At 48.8% G+C, this 13,479-nt stretch overlaps 1 protein-coding gene across 7 annotated transcripts in view; it reads left to right on the top strand.

Moving 5' to 3' along the window:
• The window catches only part of disp3 (dispatched RND transporter family member 3), a 717,999-nt gene that overhangs the window by 363,342 nt on the left and 341,178 nt on the right, over positions 1-13,479 (top strand). The window lies entirely within an intron of this gene.

Here is a 13,479-nt window from a genome sequence, read left to right as displayed (position 1 = left end):
AGAGTCTCGGGTATATATAAGGTGCTCATGAGGGAGGAAGGGTCCCAGACAGAGGAACTGAAACTTAAATGGGAGGAAGAGCTAGGCGGAGAAATGGAGGATGGGCTGTGGGCAGAGACCCTGAGTAGGGTTAATACGACCGCGACATGTGCTAGGCTCGGGCTGATTCAATTTAAGGTCGTTCACCGGGCCCATATGACGGTGGCTCGGATGAGCAAATTCTTCGGGATAGAGGACAAATGCGCTAGGTGCGCGGGAGGACCAGCGAACCACGTGCACATGTTTTGGGCATGCCCTAAGCTGAGGGGGTACTGGGAGGGATTTGCGGGGTCATGTCCCGGGTACTAAAAACAAGGGTGGTGATGAGTCCAGGGGTGGCAATTTTTGGGGTTTCGGAGGACCCGGGGGTCCAGGGGGAGAAAGAGGCTGATGTTTTGGCCTTTGCTTCCCTGATAGCCCGGCGATAAATACTATTGGCGTGGAGGGACTCAAAGCCCCCGAAGACGGAGTTGTGGCTTGCGGACATGTTGAGTTTCCTGGGTATGGAGAAAATTAAGTTCGCCTTGAGGGGATCTGTGCAGGGGTTCGTCCGGAGGTGGCAACCATTTATTGACTTCTTTGCGGGAGAGTGAGCGTCGGTGGGGGGGGGGGGGGGGGGGGGGGGGGTTGAGTAGAGTAGGAGGAAAAATATGGCGGGTAGTACCGGTGGGAGAGGAGCGGGCTTGTGCAATATGTTATGATTGAAGTATTGAAAGTACATGGATTTTTGCCTTTTTTTGCTTTCTTTCTGATGATGTCTGTAACTGTTTATAAAGCCAAAAACTACCTCAATAAAATTGTTTATTAAAAAAAAAGATCAGTGCCACATGGTCAGCCGGCCAGTTCACCGAAAGTTCAGTGGCTAACCGGCTGGCTCTGTTGTGAGTATATTAAAACCGCTATTCTAAACCTACAAGCACGTGTCCGTAGAATTGTTGGTTCCAACAGCCCTGCAAGCGACTACTCTGCCACCGAAGAGGATCTGGAACTCTCACCACGACTGGCTTCCATCAAGCTCGACCAGTCGCAACCACGCTAACTCGCCAAGACTACAACGACAGTGCAGCTCAACGGACACAGAACAAGGTGCCTGCTGGACTCCGGGAGCACGGAAAGTTTCGTCCACCCCGACACGGTAAGACGCTGCGCGCTCCCCATCCACCCAGTTAAACATAAGATTGAATTGGCCTCAGGTTCGCATTCCGTCCAAATCACCGGGTGCTGCATAGCGGACCTCACAGTCCAGGGGAGGGTTTTCAAAAATTTCAAACTCCTCATTCTCCCCCGTCTATGCGCTCCGGCACGCTTGGGCCTGGACTTCCAGTGCAACCTGCAGAGCTTGACTTTTCAATTTGGCGGCCCTATTCCTCCTCTTACTATTTGCAGCCTCGCGTCCCTCAAAATGGACCCCCCTTCCTTGTTTGCTAATCTCACCCCAGATTGTAAACCTGTCGCCACTCGGAGCAGACAATACAGTGCCCAGGACCGGACCTTCATCGGGTCCGAGGTCCAGAGGCTCCTTAAGGAAGGAGTTATCGAGGCCAGCAACAGTCCCTAGCGAGCCCAAGTGCTGGTAGTTCAGACTGGGGAGAAAAACCGGATGGTCATCGATTACAGTCAGACCATCAACAGGTTTACGCAGCTGGACGCGTATCCTCTCCCCCGTATTTCCGACCTGGTTAACAGGATCGCGAAGTACAAAGTCTTCTCCACGGTGGACCTTAAGTCTGCCTACCACCAGCTCCCCATCCGCGCGAGTGACCGAAAGTACACTGTGTTTGAGGCAGATGGGCACCTCTACCACTTCCTCAGGGTTCCATTCGGTGTCACAAATGGAGTCTCGGTCTTCCAACAGGAGATGGACCGAATGGTCGACAAGAACGGTTTACGGGCCACCTTCCCGTATCTCGATAACGTTACCATCTGCGGCCACGACCAGCAGGACCACGACATCAACCTCCAAAAATTCCTCCGAACCGCAAAACTCCTTAATTTAACTTACAATAAGGATAAGTGCGTGTTTAGCACCGACCGCCTAGCCATCCTTGGCTACGTAGTGCGTAACGGAGTGATAGGCCCCGATCCCGAACGCATGCGCCCCTGATGGAACTTCCCCTCCCCAACTCCCTCAAATCCCTCAAACGCTGCCTGGGCTTCTTCTCATACTACGCCCAGTGGGTCCCTAACTACGCCGACAAAGCCCGCCCCCTCATCCAGTCCACCTCCTTTCCCCTGTCGATGGAGGCCCGCCAGGCCTTTAGCCGCATCAAAGCGGATATCGCAAAGGACACGATGCATGCTATCGACGAGTCCCTCCCATTCTAGGTCGAGAGCGACGCGTCTGACGTAGCTCTGGCGGCCACCCTGAACCAAGCGGGCAGACCCGTGGCTTTCTTTTCACGAACTCTCCACGCTTCAGAAATCCGCCATTCCTCGGTGGAAAAGGAGGCACAGGCCATAGTTGAAGCTGTGCGATACTGGAGGCACTATCTGTGAGGTTTACCCTCCTCACAGACCAATGGTCAGTAGATTTCATGTTCGACAATGCACAGAGGGGCAAGATCAAGAATGACAAGATCTTGCGGTGGCGGATCAAGTTGTCCACGTACAACTACGATATTTTGTATCGTCCTGGGAAGCTCAACGAGCCTTCCGATGCCCTATCCCGTGGTACCTGCGCCAGCGCGCAGATTGACCGCCTCCGCTCCCTCCACACGGACCTCTGCCATCCAGGGGTCACCCGTTTCTACCATTTTATTAAGACCCGCAACCTGCCCTACTCCGTCGAGGAAGTCGGGACTGCCACGTCTGCATCGAGTGCAAACCGCACTTTTTCCGCCCCGAACGAGCGCATCTGATCAAGGCATCCCGCCCCTTTTAACGTCTCAGTATAGACTTCAAGGGTTCCCTCCCCTCCAACAACCGTAACACTTATTTCTTGAGTGTTATCGCCGAATACTCTCGATTCCCTTTCGCTATTCCCTGTCCCGACATGACCACAACAACCATCATAAAGGCCTCCTATCCATCTTCTCCCTGTTCGGTTACCCCGCATACATCCACAGCGACCGGGGGTCCTCTTTTATGAGTGACGAACTGCATCAGTTCCTGCTCAGCAGGGGCATAGCCTCTAGCAGGACGACCAGTTATAACCCCCGGGGTAACGGTCGGGTCGAGCGGGAGAATGGTACCATTTGGAAGACCATCCTGCTGGCCCTACGGTCCAGAGATCTCCCTATTCCCCGTTGGCAAGAAGTCATTCCTGACGCCCTGCATTCAATCCGGTCTCTCCTCTGTACTACCACTAATCAAACACCTCATGAATGTCTTCTTGTTTTCCCCAGGAAGTCGTCCTCAGGATCCCCTCTCCCGACCTGGCTGGCCACCACCGGGCCCATTTGCTCCGGAAGCATGTGCGGGTGCACAAGTCCGACCCGTTGGTTGAGCGAGTCCAGTTACTCCACGCCAACCTGCAATAAGCGTACATGGAGTATCCCGACAGTTGGAAGGATATGGTCTCACTCCGGGACCTGGCACCCGCCGGCGTGCGGCCTTCTTTCCCTACACCAACACCTCCCCCCCAACCCTAATCCCCCCCAGCGCCCCCCGTGCCCCCACGACCCAGCGCACATGCCCCCTCTTCCCCGATTACAGCGTCTCCACCACCGGCCCGGGGTACGGAGACACATCTATGACCAACGCTCCCGGAGGCAAGGACGACCATCGGCCCGATGTCACCGGCTCCACTGTGACAGTCCTCCAGAACACCACGGGCACACGACAGGCTGATCGTCTCCATCTGATGCTGTTGTTATTAGTAGTAGTAGTATTGTTTTGCCACGAGCCAGTGGGTAGCTCACCCCTATCGATTTTTGCTGCTCATACCACCAGTCCTTGGACCCCCCGCTCTCCCACCTACCCCCTCCCCCCCCCCCTTCTTTTTCCACAAGTGGTGAATGTGGTGGTATGGATATGAGCACTGCCATTGGTGCAGAGCACTAGCTTCCCATTGGCTCTGGCTGGTCATGTGCCTCTCGTCCGATTGGTTGGGACCAGTCATGTGACTGCTCTCCAATTGGTCGAGAGGCAAGTAGGCCCCACCTCCGAGGTGGGGTATAAGTACCCAGAGTTCCCGGCGGTCGGCCATTCTCTGTAGTCGGCCACCGGGCTAACAACTAGCAGATTAAAGCCACAGTTCGCATCCTAAATGTGTCTTGAGTCGAATTGATGGTACATCAGTAGGGGAGAATCCCGGCCAGTGTTTTTTAAACTTTTATTCCCGTAACCCACTTTTGCCAACCGACGGACCTTCGGGACCCCCGCTGGCCGATGGACGTAACCCAAGCCAGCCGGCCTCCACGACTCAATATTATTGCTTACCTTTAATGCGGCAGATGTGCCTGCTTGGCCCTCACACTCTCACTTGCTTTGTCATTCAATGTTACATTTATGCTAAGGAGTTCAGCTGAGAATTTAAGCTCTCACTGCATCCTTTGAAAAAAAATCAAGACGTTTGTCCTCGAACCTTCCATGCTTAGTCTTCAAATGTCTTTGAAGATTTGAGGGTTTCAAACTTTCATTTGCCAGTTCTTCCCTGCTTATAACACACATGGGCTTTGCATCCTGATTTGCATTGGCACAATTAAAGCCATACCCCAAGAAATCATCTTTCTATTGTTTGGTCTCGATTTCAGTTTCTGCTTAATTGTTTGATCACCAGAGGCCCTGGAGCTCTGGATACTGCCGAAATAAGCACTGCTGGCGTGGTGCTCTAAACTGTAATGTCGGAATTTGGATGGCCCAAATTTTTTGTATAAAGATAATGAGGTAGATTTTGCGGTGGCAAGGCTACGGCACTTGCAGCTGTCCTAAAAGAAAACTGACTGTAAAGATCTAGCCAAATCGTTGGCACTGACTTTCCCTTTCCCAATGATAGTTTAAATTTGACACCACACCAAGATGATTTTCAGGTATGGACCAAAAGTGATGTCAACAGCAGGTGAAGCAACCAGTCACAATGAAATGTTCTTACTGTTCTAAATACTTTATGCTTCACGTCTTAATTTTCAGAAATCAAAATAAAGTTTGTTGAATTTAGATAGAAGTTAAATTATTAGTATAATCAAACCTGAAAATTGTTACTTCACAATATTTTTTTATCATAAAAATCAACATTCCATAAATCGAAAATGATCATCGCAGTGCTGGTGAGGATGTTTAGCAGTAATTATGATATTAGTATACTGTGCATTGAATCCCATTCAACAAGTTATAGGGCGCGATTCTCTGCTGCCCACGACGGGTCGGAGAATAGCGGGAGGGCCTTCCCGACATTTTTCCTGACCTCCCACTATTCTCCTCCCCCCCCCCCCCCCCCCAACGGCCGCCCCATGACATGAATCGCTATCGCTGCTCGCCGTTTTTTACGGCGAACAGCGATTCTCCCCTGGCCGATGGGCCGAGTTCCCAGGCCTTTACGGCCGTTTTCACGAACGCAAACACACCTGCTCTCACCGTTCGTGAAAACGGCCGCAAAGTGCCGTCCCGGACAACCATGGCACCGATTGGCACGGCCGCACCACGGCCGTGCCAAGGGTGGCATGGGCCCGCGATCAGTGCCCACCAATCGCGGGCAGAGGGTCCGATACCTGCGCACTCTTTGTTCCTCCGCCGCCCCGCAGGATCAGTCCGCGGGGCGGCTGAGGGGCATGACGACCCGCACATGCGCGGGTTTGACGCATATGCGTGATGACGTCATCCGCGCATGCGCGGGTTGGAGCCGTCCAACCCGCGTATGCGACGGTCGCTAAGCCCGCAATGCCGTGCTTCAAGGGGTCGCGCTGCTAGCCCCGCCCGGGGGGGAGAATCGGGTCCCGGGAGGGGGCGCGGAGGCTGCCGTGAAACACGGCCAGTTTTACGGCAGCCTTTACGACTCTCCGCATTTGCGGAGAATCGCGCCCATAATTTTTCCACCAGTTTGTACAGAGAGACCAAAAGTGGATATTTTTGTCACTTCACTGATTACTTGTGAATCATGTTCAGTTGGGCAGTTTTTTTGGGGGGAGGGGATGAGATGGGGCATTTGTTAACAATGCACCCTCTTAAATAGCACAGAATCACTGACAGCAACATCTGGATTTTTGCGATATTCTTCAAACTTGTGGACACCCAAAATTGCAGTCAGTACCAGTGGGGTAATGAAGCGCTCAGTGTTTCACTGTTGTTACCACTTCAAATTTCAGGGCATATACTAGATAGATGGTGAATGCTTTTGAGGAATACTAATATTCTGAAGTATTTCTTCCTACTGTGATGTCAAGGTTCCATTGTAGTTGTATTCTCAAACTGTGGTGGTTGGGTTTAACGTCAATAGCAGTGAACAAAAGCTTGCATCAAATAAGTTTTTGCAAAATCTTAAAGGTATATATACCTTTGAACGCAAGGATGTCTCAGTGAAGGGATAAATTCTATTTTGCATGGCATCACCTGGTATAAAAGAGTCAAGGAGAAGAGAAGATCAGCAAGAAATGATATTGAGTTGATAAAAGGCTTGGATTTCCATACCCATGCTGTCACCTGTGGGAGCAAGAGTTGTGTACCAGACTAAAAGTTTGGAAAGATCTCAATATCAACACAAGAAAATAATTCAAATCACACTATTTCTTTACCCCAGCAATATTTCTACAGACACATATAAATTGAGATAGATTATCAATTTACAATAACCATCTTTATACCCTGACATTCAGAGTGAGTATGAGGTACATGCAAATCAACAGGTGAACTGTAGGAAAGTAGGCAACTATAGACCGGTTAACCTCTGTGGTGGGGCGTTGCTGGAATCAATCAGTAAGGAGGAGATGACTGAACATTTGGAAAGACAAAGCTCAGTCCACCCGGCATAATCTGGATCCCACCCATGCTGGGCGTGATCCAGATCAACATATTTAATGGCTCATTTAACTAGCTTTCATCTGGTGCCTCGAGGTCAACGGCCATCCTGTGCGATCACGACCAGGCACCATTTAGCACTGGTTTCCACAAACGTGGACCAGGCGTGATGGCTCCTCGGGGGTCTCGATGGCCATTACAGACTACCAGCTGGTCGGTGACAGGGCAGGGTGGTACCTGACACTCCCCTTGCACCTGGGTATCTTGGCATTGCCATATAAACACCCTGCTAAACTGGCACTGCCAGGGTAACCAGATGGCACAGCCAGGGTGCCAGACAGGCGGTGCAAGGTTGGCACCACCAGGGTTCAGGCCCGGGAAGAGGGCCTTGCACATTAGAGGGGAGGTTCCAGAGGCCACGAGAATGTTGGGGTGGGTGAAGGAGGGGTATCCATAAAGCAGGAGGGCCTCAGAGGGGATGTATAGATTGGGGCAACTGTCAAAATGGCACCCCGATCTGCTCAGCTCGCCAGTGCACTAAAATGTGGCCTCAGCGGTAGAAACTCCCGAAGCCCAAAAAAATGGTGAATCTCGGTACTGCAGCCGCTGAGAAACACTCTGCCAAATGTGCCCGAAAGCGGACTTTGTTTCATGTCTGCTGAATCATGCCCAAAGTATCATTTTGGGCACTGATTGGCGGGGTGTTCCATCGGTTTTTTGGGTGAGATCCAGACCTGTATTTACCCACAATTTGGACGCAATCGAACGGGGGAAAAAAAGAGTCTGTTCTGGATGAGAGGGATTGTTCCTGGCGCTGGTAGCAGCAGGAACGACCCTGCTGTCTAGTGGCTGTCTGTTTTTTCTTCTGGCCGTTAGTGGGAAATGCCCTGCAAGGCCTCATTCAGTTGCATTTCAGGAAGAGAGATCTCTTGACCCTCCGACGTGACCCTGGACCCCCCCCCCCCCCCCCCCCCCCCCCCATGCGCCAACTTACCTGTTGGGCATCCTCGATCCACTTGCAGTCCACCTCATACAGGCAGGGCACCCAGGGACCTGAGCCCTGGCCTAGGCAAAATGCCACCTGGGCACCTTGGCACTGCTAACCTGGAACCGTGGCAGTGCCACTACCAGCATGCAGTGTCACTTGGACACGTTGGCCATGCCAGGCTGGAACCCAGGTGCCACTGTCAGGGTGCCCAGGTGGCACTCAAGGGTACCAGGCTGGCAGTGCCAAGGTGCCACCCTGTCCAAATACCAACCATCCAAGGGCCTCCGATCACCTGTGAGACCACCCCCACCCCCCCAATCAAGTGGCATTCTGCCTTGTCATAGTTTGCAATATACTCTATCTGACTGGGCACTCCTCAGCGAGGCAGGTAGATCCTGGGCATTGGTTCGATCTGGCGTTGGCAGAATTAAATGAGCTTTTAAGCTATATGCACATTGGTGTGCGAAGTACACTTGGAACACAATTTGGTGGGGTTGAATAGTGTTATTTTGTTTTGGTGTGAGGAGACAAAAGAAACCGCAGTGAGAATAAATACCGCAAGTGTTATGTAACAATTATTAAAGACTATTTCTTAAACTAAAGAAAAGACAAATAAATGAAAAATGAAATGAAAATGAAAATCGCTTATTGTCACAAGTAGGCTTCAATGAAGTTACTGTGAAAAGCCCCTAGTCGCCACGTTCCAGTGCCTGTTCGGGGAGGCTGGAACGGGAATTGAACCGTGCTGCTGGCCTGCCTTGGTCTGCTTTAAAAGCCAGCGATTTAGCCCAGTGTGCTAAACTAGCCCTTAAATACACATAATTAGAATTATTCTACCCTCACTTAAGATGTATGAATTACTAAACACATACATTATCGATAGAATAGAATAGAACAGTACAGCACAGAACAGGCCCTTCGGCCCTCGATGTTGTGCCGAGCAATGATCACCCTACTTAAACCCACGTAACCCGTATCCCAACAATCCCCCCATTAACCTTACACTACGGGCAATTTAGCATGGCCAATCCACCTAACCCGCACATCTTTGGACTGTGGGAGGAAACCGGAGCACCCGGAGGAAACCCACGCACACACAGGGAGGACGTGCAGACTCCACACAGACAGTGACCCAGCCGGGAATTGAACCTGGGACCCTGGAGCTGTGAAGCATTGATGCTAACCACCATGCTACCGTGAGGCTGTACCCCTTGTTACAAAATATATCTACGATACCTGAACATCTGAATTGAATAACCAATTATTCAAAGGGCAGCACAGTAGCATTGTGGATAGCACAATGGATTCACAGCTCCAGGGTCCCAGGTTCGATTCCGGCTTGGGTCACTGTCTGTGCGGAGTCTGCACATCCTCCCCGTGTGTGCGTGGGTTTCCTCCGGGTGCTCCGGTTTCCTCCCACAGTCCAAAGATGTGCAGGTTAGGTGGATTGGCCATGATAAATTGCCCTTAGTGTCCAAAATTGCCCTTAGTGTTGGGTGGGGTTACTGGGTTATTGGGATAGGGTGGAGGTGTTGAACTTGGGTAGGGTGCTCTTTCCAAGAGCCGGTGCAGACTCGATGAGCCGAATGGCCTCCTTCTGCACTGTAAATTCTATGATCTATGATTACAGTTACCACAGAATATAGGGATGATACTCAAATCTGGGAACCGTGTTCTTCTTGGCCCAGTGAAGATATTTTAAAACTGCTGCTATGAAGGTTTTCTGTACTGCCTTGGCTTGAAGACGTTGAAGCTTGTTAGCTGTAAACTTGGCCTCAGCTGAGTTGCTGGAAACTGAGATGTCCGCTTTCTAAGACTGAGTTAACTGCTTCCATTCCTTCTCGGGGAGCGTCAATTATGTCGTTATTGTTCATTGATTATGTCTTCTGTGGATTCAACTGCCTTCCCCCATCAACTTCCTTGACTATGCATGAACAAATGTATTTCTGAGGGACCTTCCAAATCATCTATAATCTGTTTCTCCTCCATAAACTATTGACATAGTCAAGGAAGTTGATTGGGGAAGGCAGCTGAATCCACAGAAGGCATAATCATGGAACAATAACTGCCATTTCTGACAGCGACTTCAAAGTCACTTTTCCTGCCAAACATCGGCCTTTTGTCAATATCGGGGAACGTCCTAGCCAGGATCTTTCACATTCCTTAGAGGTTTATGGTCACTGCTGGGGTCTTTGCAGACCTGGCATCTCCCCACAGTGAAATGGAATGTGGCATGCATAGTGATGCAAATTGGGGCAGGAAAGTCTGTCCATGATTTCCAGTCATCCCATTTAGTCTATTATTTCTTAAAAGTTCAGCTCCAAGTTTCCAGCCAGTGGATTAAAAATCACTATTTGAAATAAACATATCTTCATAAAAGCGCCCAGATTCCAATATACCATTGAGTTCTGCAATCTCTCTCTGGTTAAATAATATACTGCTTTTCGATTATTGCTTCCAAAGTGGACAAGTTAATGTTTTCTGAAATTATACTTCATCTGCCAATTTTTTGCTCTCTCGCTTAACCTTTGTAAATCCCTTTGTAGACTCTTTACATTCTTATCACAATTTACTTTCCTACATATCATTGTGTCATCAGCAAATTTAGCAACCATACCCTCAATCTCTTCATCCAAGTCATTGCTATAGATTGTAAATAGCTTAAACCCAAGCACTGATCCCTGTGGCACTCCAAAGCTTGCGAATGCAAATATGACCCATTTATCTGTACTTTCTGTTTCCTGTCAGCTAACCAATTGTCTGTCCATGATAATATTTTACCCCCTCCGCCATGGGATCTTAAATTGTATAGTATCCCTTGATGTGGCACCTTTTTGAACACCTTTTGGAAATCTATGTACACAATATCTCCACGTTCCCACTTTCAATAGATACATAAAAGATAGGAGCAGGAGTAGGCATTTTGGCCATTCGAGCCTGCTCCGCCATTCATCACGACCATGGCTGATCATCCAACTCAATAGCCTAATTCTGCTTTCTCCCCATAGCCTTTGATCCCATTCTCCCCAAGTGCTATATCCAGCCGCCTCTTGAATATGTTCAAAGTTTTAGCATCAACTACTTCCTGTGGTAATGAATTCCACAGGCTCACCACTCTTTGTGTGAAGAAGTGTCTCCCTATCTCTGTCCAAAATGGTTTACCCTGAATCTTCAGGCTGTGACCCCTGGTTCTGGACACACCCATCATTGGTAACATCTTCCCTGCATCTACCCTGTCTAGTCCTGTTAGAATTTTATAAGTCTCTATGAGATCCCCCTCATTCTTCTGAACTCCAGCGAGAACAATCCCAACCTAGTCAATCTTTCCTCATATGACAGTCCCGCCATCCCTGGAATCAGTCTGGTAAATCTTCGCTGCACTCCCTCGAGAGCAAGAACATTCTTCCTCAGAGAAGACCAAAACTGCACACAATATTCCAAGTGTGGCCTCACCAAGGCACTGTACAATTGCAGCAGCACATCCCTGCTTCTATACTCAAAACCTTTCGCAATGAAGGCCAACATACCATTAGCCTTCTTTACCACTTGCTGCACCTACATGCTTACCTTCAGCGAATGGTGCACAAAGACACCCAGCTCCCACTGCACACTCCCCTCTCCCAATTTACAACCATTCAGGTAGTAATCTGACTTCCTGTTTTTGCTTCCAAAATGAATAACCTCACACTTATCCAAATTATACTGCATCTGGCATTGGTTTGCCCATTCGCCCAACCTGTCCAGATCTTGCTGTAGGATCCCTGCATCCTCGTCACAATTCACTCTCCCACCTAATTTGGTATCATCTGCAAACTTTGAGATGTTACATTTTGTTCCCTCATCCAAATCATTAATATATATTGTGAATAGCTGGGATCCCAGCACCGATCCCAGTCATACCCCACTGGTTACTGCCTGCCAATTTGAAAAGGACTCATTTATCCCTACTCTGTTTCCTCTCCGCCAACCAGTTTTCTATCTACCTCAATACATTTCCCCCAATCCCATGCGCTTTAATTTTGCACAATAATCTCTTCTGCGGGACTTTGTCAAACGCCTTCTGAAAGTCCAAATATACCACATCGACTGGCTCCCCCTTGTCGACTGTACTGGTTACCTTCAAAGAATTCCAACAGATTTGTCCAGCATAATTTTCCCTTCATAAATTCATGCTGACTCTGACTGATCCTTTCACTGGTTTCTAAATGTTCCGCTATAAAGTCCTTGATAATGGATTCAAGCATTTTCCCCACTACCGATGTTAGGCTTACTGGTCTATAATTCCCTGCTTTCTCTCTCCCACCCTTTATGAATATCGGAGTGACGTGAGCTACCCTTCAATCTGCAGGGACAGTTCCAGAGTCTCTAGAATCCTGGAAGATGACCACCAATGCATCCACTATTTCCAGAGCCACCTCCTTAAGCACTCTGGGATGCAGATTCTCAGGCCCTGGGGATTTATCCGCCTTCAATCCCATCAGCTTTCCCAGCACCATTTTCCTACTAATTCCCCAATATTTCTGGGATCTGATTTGTTTCCTCATTTGTGAAGACAGAACCAAAGTATGTATTTAATTGCTCAGCCATTCCTTCGTCCCTTATTATGCATTCCCCTGTTTCTGTCTGTAGTGGGCCTACATTTCTCTTTACCAATCTCTTTCTCATCACATATATGTATACTCTTAGTGTCAGTCTTTCTGTTCCCTGCAAGCTTCCTTTTGTACTGTATTTTCCCTTTCTTAATCAATCCTATCGTCCTTCTTTGCTGAATTCTAAACTGCTCCCAATCCTCAGACCTATTATTTTTCTTGGCCAATCTGTATGCTTCTTCCTTGTATCGGATACTATTTCTAATTTCATCTGTAAGACATGGATTGGCCCTCTAACCCTCTTTGTTTTTGTGCCAGACAGGAATGAACAATTGTGATAGTTCCTCCATGCGTTCCTTGAATGTTTGCCATTGTCAATCCACTGTCATCCCTTTAAGTAATTCTCCCCAATCTATCAAGGCCAACTCATGCCTCATATCCTCATAGTTCCCTTCATTAAGATTCAGCACCCTCGTCTCCGAATCAACTACTTCACTCTCCACCTTGATAAAAAATTCCACCATGTTATGGTCGCTCATCCCCAAGGGGTCTCTTACAGCCAGATTGGCAATAATTCCCTTCTCATTACACAGCACCCAATCTAAGATGGCCTGCTCTCTAGTTGGTTCCTCCACATATTGGTCAAGAAAACCATCCAGTATACACTTCAGGAATTCCTCTTCTATGACATTGTGGCTAATTTGATTTGCCCAATCTATGTGAAGATTAAAATCACCCATGATCACCGATATTCCCTTATTACATGCATCACTAATTTCTTGTTTAATGCCATTCTGACCTCACCAGTGCAGTTTGGGGGTCTATATATGGCACCCACTGATGTTTTTGTCCCTTGGTATTTCTCAACTCTACCCACATTACTTGTTACTTCCCCAAAAACTCTAATAAATTAGTCCAACATAATTTTCCTTTCACAAAACCATTTTCTAATTGCCCTGCTATAACTTCCTT

This window comes from Scyliorhinus canicula, chromosome 16 (genome assembly GCF_902713615.1).
Source record: "Scyliorhinus canicula chromosome 16, sScyCan1.1, whole genome shotgun sequence".
Taxonomy (NCBI): Eukaryota; Metazoa; Chordata; class Chondrichthyes; order Carcharhiniformes; family Scyliorhinidae; genus Scyliorhinus; species Scyliorhinus canicula.
Note: the sequence above shows the minus strand (reverse complement) of the source record. Positions and strands in the feature narration are given on the sequence as shown.